The following is an 18449-nucleotide window of genomic DNA, read 5'->3' as shown; positions in this document are numbered from 1 at the left end:
ATCTAGCTCACTTCCTAGCAGGACTCCTCGACCCTGGCTCCCTAGGGATAGTCCATGGGTCCCCGGAATCTGTTGGGCAGCCAGCCATTCTCATCCCCTGCTTTGCCTCTGGATTCACATTTACTTTGCGTGGCTCACGTTTATGAATATTAACTCATTTCATGAATTGCGTCAAGCATCAAGTCGTGATGGGAGGATTTTTTTCTCAGTTGTGTCTAAACACGCACCAACAGTTATGCAGCTTGTTTTGTGGTGTCCTTAGTAATCCCTGCCCAGCATTATTCATTTTCTGCTGTCGTCTGTACTCTATGGGAACCATCCACAAAATCTGGAATGCTTCACTGTCAGCTTTGAAGACTCAGATTCTGGGAGAGACATGGCAAAAATGACGAATGCACACAAAGCATGGCTTTCTCCCAATTCTGGACTCCCTGGCTGCTCCTGGGCCCGTTACAGCTGAATTTCTGGGGGGTGGGCCTGTGCCTCCCCAGGGACTATAACTGGCGGTCAGGTTGAGGAGCACTTCCCTACTCCCTCCAAACTCTTGGAAACATCTTCCCTTCTGCACTAATGGGTCGTCACCAGCTGGACCCTAAGACCTGACCTTTACTGCTCACCTGCTTGTATCCACTGACCTTTGTCCCACATTTTTCCTTAAGCTCTTCTTTCCATCTTTATCTCCTTGCTCAGGCAAAAAACCCAAGAGGCCTGGCATCCCATGATGGCATGGAAACAAAAACTACCCTTCAAGCATCAACAGCTGCCCAGACAGAGAATCCCAGCAGGCCCAGACCACCCAGACCAGGCTGAACTTAACTCCCCACACACAGCTGTGCAGAAGGACCTTGGAGGGAACCGTAGAATGACTGATGGTTACCTTAACCTCATTATAATACTAAAATCTTCACCCAAGGAGGAGCACAAGCCTCATTTACATAACCCACAGGACAGGTACAGGCCTGTTTCCTGAAGGTTCACGGCACCATCTTGTGTCCCCCTCTACGGAAAATGACAAGGCTCCTCTTTCTGAATATTCATCCCGAACTTCAATAAAAGGAACCCATTCACTCTTGCTCAGGGAGTCAAGGCTCTGGAAATTATTCCCTGTGATCTCCTTATTTGCTGCAAATAGAGTCTCCTTTGTGCGACAACTCCACCTGGTGTAATTTCTGTCTGTGACTCACCAAGGAGCGAACTCATGTTAGTTCAGTTACAGGGCGACTTGGTTTGGAAGTCATCCAGAAGAAGTTGGTTTCATCCCAGGGGGAAAAAACCTATCAGAATGAAGTCCTTGCAGGAGTTCAGGACATATCGGCCCAAATATGCTGCTTGGGTGTATTGATCCTTTTGAGCTGAAGGCACTTGAAAAACAGCAGATGTGGGGAGAGGTTCTCCCTGAACTGCCCTAATCTGCCTAAAGACAGAGCCTCCGAAAGGAACTCCATCGTCCTAAATCCCCAACCTGGGGGCTTCATCCACCAGGGAAGACTGACTCCTCTCCCAGGAGAGCAGGCTACAAGTCCACAGCACCCCTAGACAGACGCTGTCACACCCTCATAACCTCCCATCTGTCCTTCTGAGGGCCCACTCATCTTTCCCCAAATCATTTGCTCTCCCCGAAGTGACCTGCATCTCCCTCCCCTTCTCTACGAAGATGGTATATAAGCTTTCAAGTGTCCTCTCTTTTCCAGGTGTTCGCTTTTTTTTTCGCCCTCTGTGATGCCCTTGTCCGTGTAACAGTCAAAATAAATAACTGTGTATAACTTTTCTCCTGTTCATTGTCTGTTGCCGATTTATTTCACAGACCCAGCTGTTGAATCTAGGGGGGTGGAGAGACAGTCTTTCCTCTCCTACATCCTCATTCATTCTTTCTTTCTCTCATCAGATAGATATTGAACACCTACCTTGCCAAGTCGTATGCCAAGGGTTAGAGATACTAGGCTGAAAATGAAATAAAGATCAGGCCCTTAGAAGGTGTCGTGGAAGGACCAGACATTAAACCTGCATTGGTAGGAAGAGCTCGGCTGGTTTCCTGGCATCCTGGCCCATCTTGGTGGACTTCAGGAAAGGAAGGTTCTATGAGTGACAAAGGACTTTTTTGGGAGAAAAGTATTCGTGCATGGCCATTTCTCAGCACCTCTGGGAAAGGCAATTTCACAGAAAACACAGGTTCTGTGTCCTGTGGGTGCCAACATTTTTAAAGTACAGGCTCTTAATTTCTTCATATTATTCTTTATATGCTCTGTGGAAGGCACTGCTATTACAGATCTTCCCCGACATAAGATGGGATTAATCCCTGATAAACCCATTGTAAATTGAAAACATCCTAAGTCAAAAATGCACATAATTCATCAACCTATCGAACTTCACAACTAAGCCCAGCCTGCCTTAAATGTGCTCAGAACACTTACACAAGCCTACGGTTGGGCAAAATCATCTCACACAAAGCTAACTTTATAATAAACTGTTGAGTATCTCACACGAGTACTGTACTGAAAGTGGAAAACTGCACGGTTGGGTGGGTGCCGAATGGTGGTAAGTGTGTCGGCTGTTGACGCTTGTGGTCACGTGGCCCATGGGGAGTTGTAGCCGAGAGTGGCGCTGAATATGACCAGCCTAGGAAAAGATCCAGATTCAAGATTCCAAGTATGGTTTCATTTTTTTTTTAAAGATGTTATTTATTTATGACAAAGAGAGGCAGCGCGGGGAGCTGGAGAGGGAGAAGCAGGCTTCCCAGCAGAGCAGGGAGCCCAACTTGGAACTCAATCCCAGGATCCTGGGATCATGACCTGAGCCAAAGGCAGACACCTAATGACTGAGCCACCCAGGCACCCCTCAAGTACAGTTTCAACTGAATGTATATCACTTTTGCACCACCGTAAAGTCAAAAATTTCTAAGTTGAACCATCGTAAGTAGGCGGCCATTGGTACCCCCATCTTACAGACAAGGAAACTGAAATGCAGAGAGAAGAATTCACTTGTCCAAATCCCTCAGGAAGAAGAGCTGGAAGCATACGTTGGGTCTGTAAGAGCTGATTTTTTTTTTTTTTAAGATGTTATTTATTTATTTTGTAGACAGTGAGAGCGCATGGGGGGTGGGGAGCAGACTCCCTGTTGGGGCTTGATCCCAGAACGCCAGTATCAGGACCTGAGCCTGATCAACTCTGGCGCCCCCCCAGACACCCCTATAAGAGCTAAGGTAAGCCAGCTCTAGAAAGATGGGCTTCAGTGAAGGAGCTCGTGAAAACCTACAAGGCCATTTCACTGGCATCTCCGTGGGGCACCAAAGACACCAGGTGCCACCAGCAGAGCTTCCAACTGGGGGCTATTGGTGTCGGCAGTGGTGGGAGGGGGTTTTGGAGCTGGTGTGGGAGATGGTGCTGGTGGCCTCAGCTGTCCTGATGGGCAGCCAGTGGGCACCTCATGGCATAACACTTATCATGTGCCAGACACCACCTAAGTACTTAGTATGGATGAAATTCAATTTAATATTTATAATTCCCATTTTTACAAATTAGGAACTGAGTCCCAGAGAGGAAAGATAACTTTCCGAGGTCACATGTCTGATCAATATGGAGTCAGGACGTGAGGCAGGGCGTGTGGACTGCTGGGCTTGTGTGCTTCAGAACTGTGCTGCCTGTCCAACGAGTCTATAAGGGACGTAATATCCTGAGGCGTGCTTCTTCTATGGGTCCCTCACCCCAGGAAGGGAGAGGGGAAGCGTGACAGTTTGCAAACGTGGCTACAGGACTCTGTCGCGCCTTCTTTCAGGAGATGAAGTCCACTCTGAGCACATACCTGGCCTTGTGACTTGCTCTTGCTGTATCAGTTCCAAGCCTAGGCCTCGAGAAGCCTTGTAGTTTTGGCTATCCCCATCCTCGGAACCCTGCTGCCATGGGAAGAAGCCCGAGCAGGCGAGCCTGCTGGATAAGAGACGCAGGGCCCTGTCACCCTTTCACTCCGGCAGAGCATCCCCATCACCCTGCTGTCTTGAACTATCCTGTGACCTGCCACCTCACCACAGACACATGAGCGAGCCCCGCAGAGCCTGTCTAGAAACCACCTGCACATCCACAGAGCCATAAATAAATAAATGCCTGTTTCTTGTTCTAAGCCGCCACCGAGCAACTTGTTAGGTAGCAATAAATACAGCAAGAAATACCTCGAAGAGAGGGAAGGTATGAGGTTGGAGGAATTCCCACCAGACAGGATGGGTAAGTAGAAATCCTTCAGGCAGGGAAAAGAGATTCAGAGGAAGATGCTGGGGGAGAACGGACCCTTTTCCCACTTCCACCAGGTGGAGGAATGACAGTACTTTTCTGGAGAGAAATTACAGATCATCAGTGAGGAAGCTGAAAGCAGGAGTACTCTGCTACCTTTGGGAAGACAATCCCTAAGCAGTAAGAGGGGACAGTCTCTTTGGAGGGACAGTAGGGTTGCAGCTGGGCAGAGAGGGGAGCTCCTTCCACTCTCCCTGGGATCCTGCACTGGGAGGCAGGGTTCCACTCCCTCCCTGGTAGCAGGCATCCAGACAGTAAGCTGCAGGAGCCTAAACTAGAGGAGCTGCCCTGAGAGTGAGAAGTGGACAGAAGGGAGAAAGGTTTAGCATGTACCAGGGACAAGGAAAGCGGGAGCCAACTGATCTGGAGGGAATGGCCGCTGGGGGAGGCACAGCCTAAAATAACACCGCTGTTCAGAGTACCAAAGGATGCCGGGCAACAAACACTACAGAGGGGAAGATTAAATGATACTTACTAAATGTCCTCACCATCTAAAGTGTACATATTATGGTACAATCATGTCTTTTTGGTGTTCACGTTGGTAATTTTTTGACAGAGCCTGTCATCTGCCCTTGTTTTGAAGGGTCACCCCTCCTCCTCGAGAAACCTGAATTTTAAAAAGAATCAAAGCCTGCAGGTTAAGGGAGATGCTGCATTGGTAGAATTTCAGGCGGTCATTCAAAGAGCAACAAAGGTTTTTCTTTTACGTGGGCCCCTTCCCTGGGCTCTTGGCCTCAGTGCCAGCCACGGAACCACAAAAAGGGGGCCTCAGCGTCGGACGCTTTCCATGACCCCCTCCCCTTCCTCCAAAGTTGCCCCAATGTTTCTCAGATTTGGGGCAGCAGCTCTGTCCCCGGTTCCGAGCGTGGGAGTAGGGAACGGCCGCGCCCGCGCGCCGCCGCCAGAGGGCGCTGCGCAGCCGCCGGGTGCGTCGCGGCCGCCTGGGCGTGTGGCCTGGCGTGGGCATTTTTGTGTTGTTTAAATGCCAGCGTTTACTGCTCACTCTTTTCCCAAACATGTTTCTAATTTACCCGGTATCTCTTCTACGTGAAAAACTTGAGAAGAAGAAAAAAAATTCATACTTAACTTTCGTTCCAGGGTGGGCAAAGGGGTTTGACACCGAATCCAGTTTTGTTTCAGAAACTTCGGAGACTGGGGCCGAGCAGCCAGCAAGGGCTTCCCAGACGCTTCCCCTGGGGGAGGACAGAGACACTCAGGAACGAGCACACCGAACCCAGCCCCTGGAAATGCTGTTGCTAACCGCCGGCGAGCTCGCCGTCTTGCCTCTCCAAGGGGAGGATGGGTTTCGGGTCGGGCTCTGGAGCTGGTGTCCGCGGCCCGCCGGAGGGGCCACGCCGCGCCCCGAGCTCCCGCGGGTCCCCGGGCGGTGTGCGGCGCTTCGGGGAGCGGGGCGCGCGCGGCCGGGGCTGCGAGGTTCCGCGGGGGAAGGGGGACAGCACTGCGGGCGCAGGGCGAACTTGGGGAGGCCGAGGGCAGGAGCTCCGGGAGGAGCAGAGGGGGAGTCCGGTCTGATGTGGGAGGTGGGTTGGGTTCCTCGGTTCCTGGGGCTTGGGTGGAAGCTAACAAGCCTGACCGCCACATATAGAAGGCATGGGCGAAACGACCCAAAGAGCTTTTTGACTGATGGGAGGTCTCAGGCAGATAAAGCTCCTAATCCCTGGGGTGGGAGCTGGGGTGAGGCTCTGGTGGGGGAGTGTCTTGATTGGCGGCTGGGTTCTGTTTTTGAGACCTGAAAAAAAAAAAAAAAATCCCCTGTCCCCTGGGGAGATTTCTCAGTCACTTTTCTCCTGCAGGAAGCTGCTTCTTGTTGGAGCCTCCTGGGATTGGCAGAGTTAAAATCCTTTAACCCAGGATGCCTTGGGCCTTTTGTTCAGCTCTGACAATGGAATTGGGTGGAGGGGGCTGGGAAGGCAAGTAGCTGGGTCCGGGTGTATCCATGGGGTGGGGGTCTGGTAAAGCTATGTGCAGTCACTGTGTGAAAAAGAAGCAATTTAGTCGTGTGTGTGTGTGTGTGTGTGTATGTATTGGGGGGAGGGTGTAAGGGAGTCCAAGGCATAGGGCACCAGCTCGTTAACACGTGTATGAGTGCCTGCTGTGTGCGCTCAGCAAACCTTTAATTACTCAGGGAGACCTTCCAAAACTGGGAACTCAATACTGGTCCCTAAAAGGTTGGGTAATGGGTTTTTCTTGCATCTGAAATCCGAGGGAAAAGATCTCCGGCTCCCCTGGGCTCCCAGATTCTTCTAGATGTCTTTGTCTTCTAAAATCCTGCTCCCACAGGACAGCACTTAGTTAAGGACACTCAGAAATGCATACTCTTCAACCATATTCATCATCACAAAACTGTTGCTTTGAATTTATCATGCCCTTGGCTCGTAATCCTTAGCAGCACCCACTAATTCAAGGGACTTGGAGGACTCTGTTCAAGCTCTCTCACCATGCAGACTTTTCTTCCCCAGCTCCCCCTGGGCATTCCCCTCCTCCTCCCAAGCCAGCCTGGCCCCTCATGGTCCCTTGGACAGGTCTTGAATTCTGCAGCCTCCCTGTATGGCCCTGCCGCTCTCTTCCTGGGATACTGACCCCATCCCCCTCTTCACCGTCTAGCCGGTCACATCCCTGCTCCATCCAGTTCCGGCATCAGCAGGTCAGTCAACAGGCATTTACTGAGAACCCATTACATGCAAGGCATGTTCTGGGCCTGGGGACTATATCAGAGATCAAGACAAATATGGGCCATGAGGATTTTATGTTTAAAGGGAAGGGAACAGAATAGACACAAAGCCAAACAATTTCACTTGTTGATAAGGACTATAAAGAAGCTAACGAATGTGCTAGAGTAGGGGTATTGAGGGTGGAGTGGGGCTGATAGTGCTGCTTTAGTTAGACAGGGAGGGTCTCTTTGTGGAGGTGACCGTATGGATGGGAAGGAGGCAGCCCGGTGAAGATATGGGGAAGAGGGCTCCAAGCAGGAGGAATAGTGAGTGCAAAAGCCCTGAGGCGGGGATGCACTGGTAGTGATCTGGAGACACCATGGAGACCACTATGGCTGGGACAATGGGAACAAGGAGATTTGAGGGGCTCTGGGGACATAGGCAGGGGCTAGATCATCAGTCCTTGTGGGACCAGGTAAGGAGTGTGAGTTTTATTTTGGTTGCAGTGGGAAGTGTTTGGAGCCCCTTAGCTGAGAGTGAACAGATTTCATTTACCCTTTAGAAAAATCACTCTGGCTGCTTTGCAGAGCACAGACTAAGAGCTGAAGAGTTGAGATGCGGTTGGGGAAGTCGTGGCAAGAAGAGATAAAACCAGGGTGGTGGCTATAGAGATAGTGAGATGCAGTACTGATTTCTGGAGCAATTCTGGAGGTATAGTCCATAGGACTTATTGATGATCTGACCTATGACAGAAGAGAGGAGTTAAGGATGATGCCTCCCTTTTTAGGCTAATTGGATGGGGGGAAGGGATGCCCATTTTGGGGGAAGAGGTGAATCCATAGTTCTGTTGTGGCCATGCCAAGACCTATCAGACATCAGCTGGACCTGTGGAGGCAGGTTTGGGTCTGGAATTCAGGGATGTCTTGTCCTCAGACTTAAATTTGAGAAGAACCGTGTAGATGGAATTCAAAGCTATGCCTTGGATAATTTCATTTAGGGAAAGAGTAAAGACAGAAGGGAAAGGGCTGACACAGAAGCCATGTCAACATTTAAGGATCTGGTAGAAGGAAACCAGCAGAGAGAACTGAGAAGAACAACCTGTGAAGTTGGGGGGAAAAAACCACAAGATTGGATTATAAGGAAACTGAGTAAAGGAAGTATTTCAAGGTGGAGGATGTATTGGTCTGCTATTGCTGGGTAACAAACAATGACAAAAATCTCAGAGGTGTATAGCAGTAAATATTTCTTTTACTCACACATCCGTGGGTCATCTGGAGGTCAGTGAGATGTGGTTGACCTTGGTTGGGCAGCTTTAAGCTTCAGTTGGGTCCGAGTCTGTTCTATGTACGTGTCCCTTATCATCCTTGTACCAGCAGGGTGGTTAGGGCACGTTATTTCCCATGGGGATAACATTGGCAAAAGTACGCAAGTAGAAACACAGGATGCCTCCTTTGGCCAAGGCTTAGAACTGGCGCCATGTCACTTCCTCCTGTAATCCATTGGCTGAAACAGGTTATGCCACCACGCCCAAAGTCAAGGGGCAAGAATGTATACTCTGCCTCTAGCAGGACGGACTGCAATATCATACAGAGATAAATATGGTCACAGGGCAGAGTGACAAGAACTAGGACCAATAATCAGTCCACCACAGCATGTTTAAACATGTTCAGCGCCACTGGGAGACCAGAGGAGACAAGGACCATGAGCTGGCCAGTAGTTTAGTCAAGATGTGGGTCACTGGCCTTTTTAGTAAGAGCTATTACAACAGAATGGAAGGATAAAAGCCCCGTTGGAGTGGGTGGAGGTGAGAATGGGAGGTGAGAGAGAGAACTGTCAGTCTAGAGACAACTCTCTCAGGAACATTTGCTCTGCAGAGAAGCTGCAAAATGGAGTAGCTGGCAGGAGACATGAGGCAAAGGCTAATATGTTTTTAAATTTGGGGAATTAAATCCTGTTTTATTGGGGTGCCTAGGTGGCTCAGTCTGTTAAGTGGTTGCCTTTGGCTCAAGTCATGATCCTGGAGTCCTGGGAATGAGCCCCATGTTGGGCTCTCTGCTCCGCAGGGAGTCTGCTTCTCCCTCTCCCTCCACAGCTCCCCCCGCTTGTGCTCTCTCTCTCTTTCTCTCTCTCTCTGTGTCAAATAAATAAAATCTTTTTAAAAAATTTAAATAAATAAATAAATAAATCACTCCTGTTTTACTTTGATGGGAAGGATCTAGCAGAAAGGAAGAAGTCAACAATGCATGAACCAGAGGGCATCCATATGCTGTGAAAGGGGAAGGGGCCCAGGGCCCAGATGCAGGGGCTGGCACCAGATGGGTACAGAGAATGCAGAGCTGCAGACATTCTGGTGGCTTTGGTGGCAGCCAGATCACACAGTTGGTCTGATTGTACCTATTTTCTCTATGAAGGATACCTGAGGTCACACGGAGAGTGAAAGAGGAAGGGTTTTGAAAATATGCAGAGAGAGGAGAAAGTGTGAAGTTGTTGCACTGTGGAGAGGGAAAAGAAATTTTCTAAGAAACTGTAGTAGGATTGTCAAGCAGTTCAAATGCCTATTTGAAATTTACGGCTGTAAATTTGAAGTGAGTCCATCTAGAGCAGCTGGGGAATTATCTTCCAGCGGTGCGCAACTGCTCGGTTGCAGGTGTGAAGTAAACAGTTTGATTTAAGCACAGCTGGGTTTTCGCCAGGTGAATATGATGGAGAGAGACCAGTGGAAGGAAGTTAAGAATGTTTGCAAGGGAGATTTTGTGTGCTGGATCATGAAATCTCAGCCGGATAAGAATGGAAGACCAGAGGGGAGACACAGAGTGCAGGAACAGGAGCAGGATGGGTTGGAGATCTCAGGTGAAATGGAGAGACTGGAGGGGGTGGTGCCTAGGTGGGTCCAACTCCTGATTTCAGCTCAGCTCATGATCTTGGGGTTGTGAGATTGAGCCCCAGGACAGGCTCTGTGTTTTGTGGGGAGTCTGCTTGTGGATTCTCTCCCTCTCTCTCTTGCTCTGCCCCTCTCCCCACTCTCTTTCTCTCTCTAAAATAACAAATGATTACATTTTTAAAATGTTTATTTATTTATTTATTTTTAAAAATATTTAATTTATTTATTTGACAGAGAGAAAACACAAGTAGGCAGAGAGACAGGCAGAGAGAGGGGGAAGCAGGCTCCCTGCTGAGCGGAGAGCCTGATGCAGAGCTGGATCCTATGACTCTGGGATCATGACCTGAGCCAAAGGCAGAGGCTTTAACCCACTGAGCCACCCAAGCGCCCCAGTACTTTTTTTTTTTTTTTTAAAGAAAGACTGGACAGGGTGTATTGGAGGGCTGGCCGGTGGGGGGTGTCTTTGAATCTGAGATCTTGGGGTGGTGTTGATAGTCATGGTTCCAAGGTCTGAGGTATAACCAGGAAGCTAAGGCAGGGCAGGAGAAAATACATCACTAGGGCTAAGACAGTTAAGGGATTTAGCGGTCAGAGCGTTTGGATCATCAGCACTGATGCTGAGGTCACCAAGAATGATGACAGGGTAGGAGAAGAACAAGGTGCCCAGTTCACCAGGCAAAGTGACCAGGAGGATGATAAGGTGACACTAACTAGCAGAAGTGGTAGGTAGTAAACTCTGATGACATGTATTCCAAAAGAGCTGGGTTTCTGAAGGGGGAAGAAACAGATTGCAAGTTTTCATGGTCAGTGTGGACCACTTTCGCATTGCCTGAGGGAGGAAAAAACCTCCAGTGGAGAGAGCTATGGGGACAGCTGGGTCCTCAGGGGACAGACAGGCTCCGGGAAGAACCTCCTCTTGGAGGTTTAGAGTAGAGGCCAGGGTATAGTTTGGGAGGGCAAGGAGGGGAGGGGGGTTGCGTGGGGGATGTTCAGCAGTGGGGTAGGGCTTCAGGCTGGGATGAGTGGGCAGAAAGCATGATGGGTCTGCTCTCCCTGCTGTTGGAGGCCAAGAAGGAAGGTGTCAGGGCACCCACACCCAGCCACTCTGTGGAAGCTTCCCAGATTACCCTGGGGAGCAGGAGTTGGGAATAACAGACTTGCTTTTCCTCGAACCCCCATAACTTTGGTTGCTCGTGATTCTCAGGCCTTATCACCCACTTCCAGGTGTCTTCGGCGTTCTTCAATGTGGATTTCTTATTCCCTCAATGAGTTGCAAGTTTGGACAGGAACCCCAGATGTGCCTCTTTGCACCACTCAAGTCCAGCGCAGCGCCTGACATGAAGTGGGTGCTTCTCAAATGTTTGTTGATTGAGTTGGATACAAATGAGGTAATGGTTCCCTTTAAGGCCCAGAGTGGGGGGCCGTCGTCAGGCAGTGGTTGGGGGGGGGTTCCTTCTGCCTGGGGTCCCCACCCTGCCCCCACCGGCCAGCTGCCACACGGCCGCCCCTCCCCCTCAGCCGCAGCCGCAGCCGGCAGGGCTAGTAACCTGACGCCCGGCCCGCTCCCCCGCCCAGCCCCGGCTCCCGGTGGCCAATGGCTGCGGCCAGAGCCTCCGCGGGGAGCCTCGGGGCCCTGGCGGCGCCGCGCGGGCCAGGCTGGAGCTGGGGCACCCGGAGGCGAACGGCTGCCCGCCTGCGCCCAGAGCGGCCCGGCTCACGCCCCGCGCCGGGCTCCCCAACCTATAGGCGCTGGGCGCTTCCCTCCCAGGTCCCAGCTCGGACTGGTCCTGCTCTCCGCCCCAAGCCAGGAGCCCAAAGGGACCCGGCAGTCAGGGCTGACTGTGGCACCCAGAGGGCCAAGTCGCCCCTCTCCCCCTCACACCTCGGCCCAGGAGTCAGGACACTTGACTTGTAGTCCCCCCACCCCCACCCCAGGGCTTTGACGCTGAGAGACCTTGGGCAGTCACGGGATCTGAGCCTCCGTGTCCTGTCTGTGGTTGAGGCTAGTTCTCACTCACCTCTCAGGGGGCCGGTGAGAGGACCCAATCAGTGAAGGGCGGGAAAGTCCTCCCAGATTAGCTGGAGGACAGGCCAAACCCAATGCTTCGTGACCTGTCCCCACCTGCCCCCGAGCAGATGGGAAGTCAGGTCCGCCCACCCACCATTCCGGCTCCGCCCACCATCCAGGGAATTCCCTGGGTTCAACGGAAGAGCCCAACAACGCTTTCCTGAACACCCGCAGTACATGCATTTCCTGCAGCTCCTCTCTTCTGAGGCAGAAGGCAGCTGGTGGGGTTTAGCAACCCTGGGGGAAAGGGAGCTCGAAATATCCGCCCTGCTGGCAGGATGGAACACAGGCAGGGCACCCTTCCAGCTAACCTATTTTATCTCCTACATACTTACTGGAGTGTAAGACGTGTAAAGAGGAAACCCTCACCAACAATGGCTTTTTCCTCCTCGAATAATTAAAACTGCACACTCCTGACAATCACTGCCCATAGGCCACAAAAACTGACGTGTCTATGCAAACCTTTGATCATAGTACCCCAAAGAAAAGCAACCAAGAGATCAGAAGTACATTATACTCTGCAAGAAGAGGAAAAGAGGAAGTCTTGGTTAAGGATACATTATTCTAACATTCACAGCCTCCCCAACCCCTAAAGTAGCAGGGCATTGCTGATGGGCATGAGGACAGGGAGGCTCCCCTGATTTCTTCGTTTCTGTGTCCATGTCCTGAACAGGCTCCCAGGTGGCTCCTGGAACCTGCAGCCTTGGCTCACACCCTTTCTCTGCACTGGGCCGGCCACCCTTGGATACCTTGTCTGGGGCACAGTGTCACAATGATAAGCTGTTCTCTCTTCCCCGGGACTTAGACTCCAAGGGTCGGGCAGCCCCATCAGGTGCTCTGGCTGAATCCAAAGGCAGGAAGTGCCTGGGAACTCCATGAGGGCATCCCCAAGCAGGGAAAGGGAGAGGTGCCCACCAGCCCAGGCCTGATGTTCTACAGGCTTCCTGAATCTATTTGCTTCCAGACCCTTGCAGCCTTGCCAAGCCCTGTGTGAGAGATCAGAACAGCTGGAAATTTCTAGCAGGAAAGCACCAGGTGCTGAACAGGTCTCAGTCTGACTGGGACTGGGGCCGTTTGGGGTTGGCATTCTTGTCTTAGCAGGCAGGCAGAAATTGCTTGCTGGCTCTTGGAAGAACAGTGCTCCCCCTGAGCCTTTGCTTGGGGCTGCAGGAAACCCAGGACACAGCGCTGGGGACGGAAACGAGGAGACTCTTCCCTTCCAAGCGCTAGTTCGACGACACAAAGGGCCTCCTCTGCTGGCAGAAGAGGATGGGCTGACCAGGGAGGGCTGGGACTGTCACCCAGTCAGAGCCAGGCAGCTGTAAATGAAACCCAGGCCTAGAAGGCTCAGACAGGCACTCAATCTTTCCCAGAGCCAAGAAATTCTGGCTAGAAACTTGACTACGGAGCAAGGAAAGGCACCGGGAAATACTTGAAACCAGGCGAGACCCCTGGTAATGTTGGACTCTTGACAAACAATGAGCTGAGCCAAATGCCCCCCCCCCCCACCCCGCCTGGCCCAAACACAAAAGCTGAGCTGGCCAGAGAGGACCCAGGGGAAGTGGTGGAGGAGTCGGAGGGACCCAGCAGGAAGAGGAAAGCAGGAGGTGCGGGTCATTTTTACCCTGCTCAGAGCTCTCCCACAAGCCAATCTGCAGAGCAGAAAGTTCCCCTGGCTTTGCACAAAGCTAAGGTCACTCAGAATCTCTGGACGTTCCCGTGAGGGGCTTCAGAAACTTCGACGTGGCAGCATGGAGCTGCCAACACACAGTAGCTGGGCTGCGTGGGTCAGCTTTTATAAGAAGAAGGAGTTTGTAGGGGTAGCCGCTGAGGGCGGGCAGCACCCCCCAGCCCCAGGCTATGTATGGAGGGACTGATCTCAGCCCTCAGAACCAACTCGGCTGGGGGTGAGGAGGGCACCTTCAGCCCGCTTTATTTTAAATAAATGTGCACGGTAGTATCTTATGGGTAAAATCTGTAAACCCACTAAGGAATTCTTTTATTCACATTTCTTGTAATGTGTGAGGGGGCTTACTTGGTAAAAGTTCTAAAATTAAAGAAAAAAGAGAAGATGGATTCAAGGTCTCAATTCTCTTCATCCTTGGCTAAATTTTGAAGAAAAAAAAAAGAAAAAGAAATATGCCACAGTACGAAGTCTTCTTGTTTAAGAAAAAAAAAAAAGCTGCTTTCTGAATATAAAAGTAGAACATGCTCTATAAAAAGAAATTCAGACAAAAGGTGTAAAAAAGGGAGCAGAAAATCAACTATAATCCCACCACTCAATGATAGATAGCCTGAATATCATTTTTGTATATTTTCCCCCTACTATTTTCTAAGCACTCTGGTATGTTTTTACCAGAGATAAAATGATTAACATAAGAAGGATCTTAGCCCCCCCACCCCCACTTTGGGCAGAGATGTTTTTGGGGAAGGAGCTGGGCCTTGGCACATGGTAAATGGGGAAATGGGGACGTCTCCCAGGGAAGATGGCAAGGGGACCCAGTGAAGGCTTTGTGAAGGATCACTTTTGCTACCCAGCACCCCTTCCTTTAGGGAATCACCCTTTCCCCATTCTTCAGTAACCCCCTCAGCTCCTGAGATTTGGTGGTGCTGACATGACACCTTCTCCCGCTACCCCATCCTGGACTGGAGCCAGACCAGTCAATGGTCTCCACACTCTCATCAGGGTGATTGGTCCAAGGACAGACACATGACCAAGTAGGAAGAAGTCTTACCTTTTGCTCAGTGGGCATCCTTCCGCCCTCTCCTCCCACCAGGTAAGGGCTGCCAAGATGCTCATGGAGCTAAGAGATGGAGACCAAACCTTGACGGCATCACCCAGTGCCAGGTACCAGTCGTGGCTGAAGCCAAGAGGGTCCTTCCCGGACTTTTCATCCTGGACTTTTCAACATTTCTTTTTTTTTTCTTTTCCTCCCCAAATTGTTATTAGATTTTATTTTCTGAGCATTGGCTTTACTATTTTTTTAAAGATAAGTTTCATATAACTTAAAATGAACCATCAACCATTTTAAAGTGTGTGGTTCAGCAGCACCGAGTACAGCCACAATTTTGTGTACTATTGCTTCTGTCCTGTCCCAAGACATTTTCATCACTATCACCCCAAAAGGAAACACCATGCCCATCAAGCAGTCACTTCCTATTCTTCCCTTCCTCTCAACCCCTGGCATCTACTAGTTTGCTTTCTGTCTCTATAGCTTTACTTATTCTGGAAGTTTCATATAAATGGAATCATATAATAGATGCCTTTTTGTGTCTGGGTTCTTTCACTTAACATGATGGGTTTCTTTCTTTCTCTTTCTTTCTTTCTTTCTTTCTTTTTTTCTTTCTTTCTTTCTTTCTTCTTTTTCTTTAATTATTTGACAGAAAGAGAAAAAGAGCACAAGCATGGGGAGTGCCAGGTAGAGGGAAAGGGAAAAGTAGGCTCCCTGCTGAACATGGAGCCCAATGCAGGGCTTGATCCCAGGACCCCAGGAACATGACCTGAGCCAAAGTCAGAGGCTTAACCAACTGAGTCACCCAGGTGCCCCAGCATGATGTTTTCAAGGTTTATCCACGTTTTAGAATGTTTAAGTGTTTCATTCCTTTTTAGGGCTGAATAATATTCCCCCATATGAATATACCTATCGGATTTTGTTTTTTCATTCTTATGGACATTTGAGTTGTTTCTACATTTTGGCTAGTATGAATAATGGTGCTGTGAACATGCATTTATAAGTATTCATTTAAATACCTGTTTTCAATTCTTTGGGGGTATATAATTATGAGTGGTATTGCCAGGCCTCATGGTGATTCTATGTTCATAATTTCCTTTTCTAGTTTAATGTGAAATAGGTTTCTTTCCTGGGCAAGCAGCATGGCCAAAGCAGGGAAAAGGGATATGAGAAACAAGAGAGATGAAATACATTCTCAAGTGGGAGAGTGATGTGAGAAAGTAGTTTCTGGACAAGCTACTGCCTGGGAGACCCCCCCGAGAAGAGGAAACATAGAGCAGCTGCTTCAGCAATCCAGCCTGTGAGAGGAAATGCCCCCTCCTTCCTCTGTTTGTTCCTCTTCCCCTTCCTGCCAACACCCATGCAGGGATGAACCCACAGTGGGTATTCTGGGCGGGAGAGAACACATTTTCCTTTTAAAGGAGAAGGATTTGTTTCATTGGGTACCTCCCACAGCTCTGTCAGGGATTGATTTCTCTGCTGTGACAAGCCACAGGTCAGCCCTCAGGACCACATCGGAGGGCGGCCAGCCACCTTCAGACATGGCCACTCTGCCTGTGACTCCAGGAAGAGTGAAGCCCCTGACTTGGCTTAGAAAAGAAATCACTGGGGGCACCTGGGTGGCTCAGTGGGTTGAGCCCCTGCCTTCAGCTCAGGTCATGATTCCAGATCCCAAGATCGAGCCCCGCATTGGGCTCTTTCCTCGGCAGGGAGCCTGCTTCCCCCTCTCTCTCTGCCTGCCTCTCTGCCTACTTGTGATCTCTCTTGCTCTCTGTCAAATAAATAAATAAAATCTTTAAAAAAAAAAAAAAGAAAGAAAGAAAAGAAAAGAAATCACTGGGGTCTCTGCTTCTGTTCCTTCATTCCCACTGACTGCCACTCTCCACACCCTTGATGTTTATCAGTCCATATGGGGACTTATTTGTCAAGTGGGATCCATGTTTCTGCTTACTCTCACTGGACATGTGTGGAGATTCTCTTCAGAGTCAGTCCATCCCCATTGTGGGATGTCCCACAGCTTGAATGTTATTCTACTGAATTCTCTTAATTTTGATCTGCCTGTGTGTGTCATGTTGAGAAAACCCCCAAGCAATGGGGGAAAGAGGGCTGGGCAGGGCCAGGGGATTGCAAGGCATGGGAAACCCCAGGAACTCAAGGCTCCTGACCCTGCCAAGCATGCAGTTCAGTGGAGGGAGACAGACATGGTGGCCCCATAAAGGAGTGCTGACGAAATGACAGGAGTAGGGAAATTTGGTTTTAGATCCCTCCTAGTGAATGTTTATTTACTTGGTATTTCACTTAAATAATTGTTTATTTAATTGTGTTAATAATTAGTAAATATTTATATTTAATAAAAGTAATACCTTCACATAATTTAGGAGCTGAGATCTCCAACCAATAGCCAGCATCAAGTTGCCAGCCAGGTAAGGGAGCCATGTTGGAAGTGCCCCTGTGACCCCTGTCAAGCCTTCAGATGATGACAGCCCCAACTAGCTAGTATCTTGACTAAAACCTCATGGGAGACCCTGAACCACAACTATTAAGCTAAGTTACTCCAGAATTTCTGATCCACAGGAACTGTGTGAGATAATAAATGTTATTGCTGTTTGAAGCAGTGAAGTTTTGAGATAATTTGTCACAGGGCCTTAAAGAACTACTAGATAATTTTGCTATTATTATTTTCTTGGGTCAGTGCTCTGAGCCAAGAAGCTGGGGGAAGGAGCTGTTCTGATGCAGGTGTGCTGTGAACAGTATTAATGGCTGAGGACACCTTGTTTCTAGGTGTTGGGCTAAGGACCATCCGGACAAGTGTCAGAGCTTCTTTTTAAATGATAAGTTTCACACCAGTCTGAGGTGTACTTCCGAAGCCAAAGGTCTCAGGAAGGAGATGCCTTGGGCTGACAGACCTCGTCCACAGATGACCTCAAATGCATAGGTGACAAACAGCCAAGCGAGACTCCTGGGGCTGTTGACTTAATGCAGTTCCCAAGATTAGGAATTGACTCGATCACTTTCATTAGAATAAGTCAACCCAGCCACAGATTGACCTGCGTCAAGCCCATGTTTCCAGCGTGTGGAAGCTCAACCCCTACCATGAAAACACAGTGAAAACCTCTGCAGGGTTTCCCAGTGAAACTGGTTTCCTTCCCCATCACCGGGACATGGAGGCACAAGACAACCACACTTCACAAGATCGCGTGAGACAACCACACTTCACAAGATCACGTGAGCTCATGTCCTGGAAGTCCCCACCCTCTCCTCTCTCGGTACCTGAGATTCTGGGAAATCACCTCTCTTTTCAGCCTCTAGGTTTCCTTGTTATTAGGCGCATTGAGCTTCTCTGAAGCAGGTGGCTGCAGGGGAGCTGAGAGAAAGGAAGATGAAGTGAGGCCATACAGCCCCTCAAGGAGACAGCTCTCAACCTGAAAACTCCAGAAACCTTTGTCAAGTTTCCTCTCAGCTGCCACCCCTCGGAGATGTTGACTTCATCTGGGGTTACATTCCTACGGCTTCTCTGAATAAATGAGTGGTCAGCCAACTTGAGCCTTGTTCCTTGAAAGAACTTCGATGTAGAACATTTCAAAGAGAGTTTTAACACTTTAGTTTTGGGGGGTTTTGCTGCTTATTCCTTTCTCCTCTAGTTTTGCTGCTTAGAGACCGATCTTAAATGCAGCAACATCAAGCTCCCCATGGCGGTAAAGGGAAGCCTTTGAGAAATGACCACTTTTCAATTTCCCCTGGCCCTTGGGAAGAAGGAACACAGAACTGAAGTTTGAACCTATTAAGGACCCAGGGACTTACGAGTCTTTCTTCCAT

General features: G+C 49.7%; 2 long non-coding RNA genes across 9 annotated transcripts in view; one reads left to right on the top strand and one right to left on the bottom strand.

Annotated features, from left to right (window-relative positions):
• Window positions 1-5362, bottom strand: part of LOC131840205 (uncharacterized) — a 34846-nt gene extending 29484 nt beyond the window's left edge. For 2 of the 8 annotated variants that reach the window (XR_009357260.1, XR_009357266.1), the window contains exon 1: window positions 228-5362. This is a non-coding gene — a long non-coding RNA (uncharacterized LOC131840205). The remainder of the gene's footprint in view (window positions 1-227) is intronic. The other 6 variants (XR_009357264.1, XR_009357263.1, XR_009357261.1 and 3 more) reach the window with 5 other exon arrangements.
• A 5066-nt stretch (window positions 5363-10428) lies between these two features.
• On the top strand, window positions 10429-18171 carry LOC131840207 (uncharacterized). The gene is made up of 4 exons (XR_009357268.1): window positions 10429-10555; window positions 11058-11221; window positions 17012-17056; window positions 17415-18171. It is a non-coding gene; the product is annotated as an uncharacterized LOC131840207 (long non-coding RNA).
• The last annotated feature ends 278 nt before the right edge of the window (window positions 18172-18449 follow it).

This window comes from Mustela lutreola, chromosome 9 (genome assembly GCF_030435805.1).
Source record: "Mustela lutreola isolate mMusLut2 chromosome 9, mMusLut2.pri, whole genome shotgun sequence".
Classification (NCBI taxonomy): domain Eukaryota; kingdom Metazoa; phylum Chordata; class Mammalia; order Carnivora; family Mustelidae; genus Mustela; species Mustela lutreola.
This window is presented reverse-complemented; position numbering and strand designations above follow the sequence as displayed.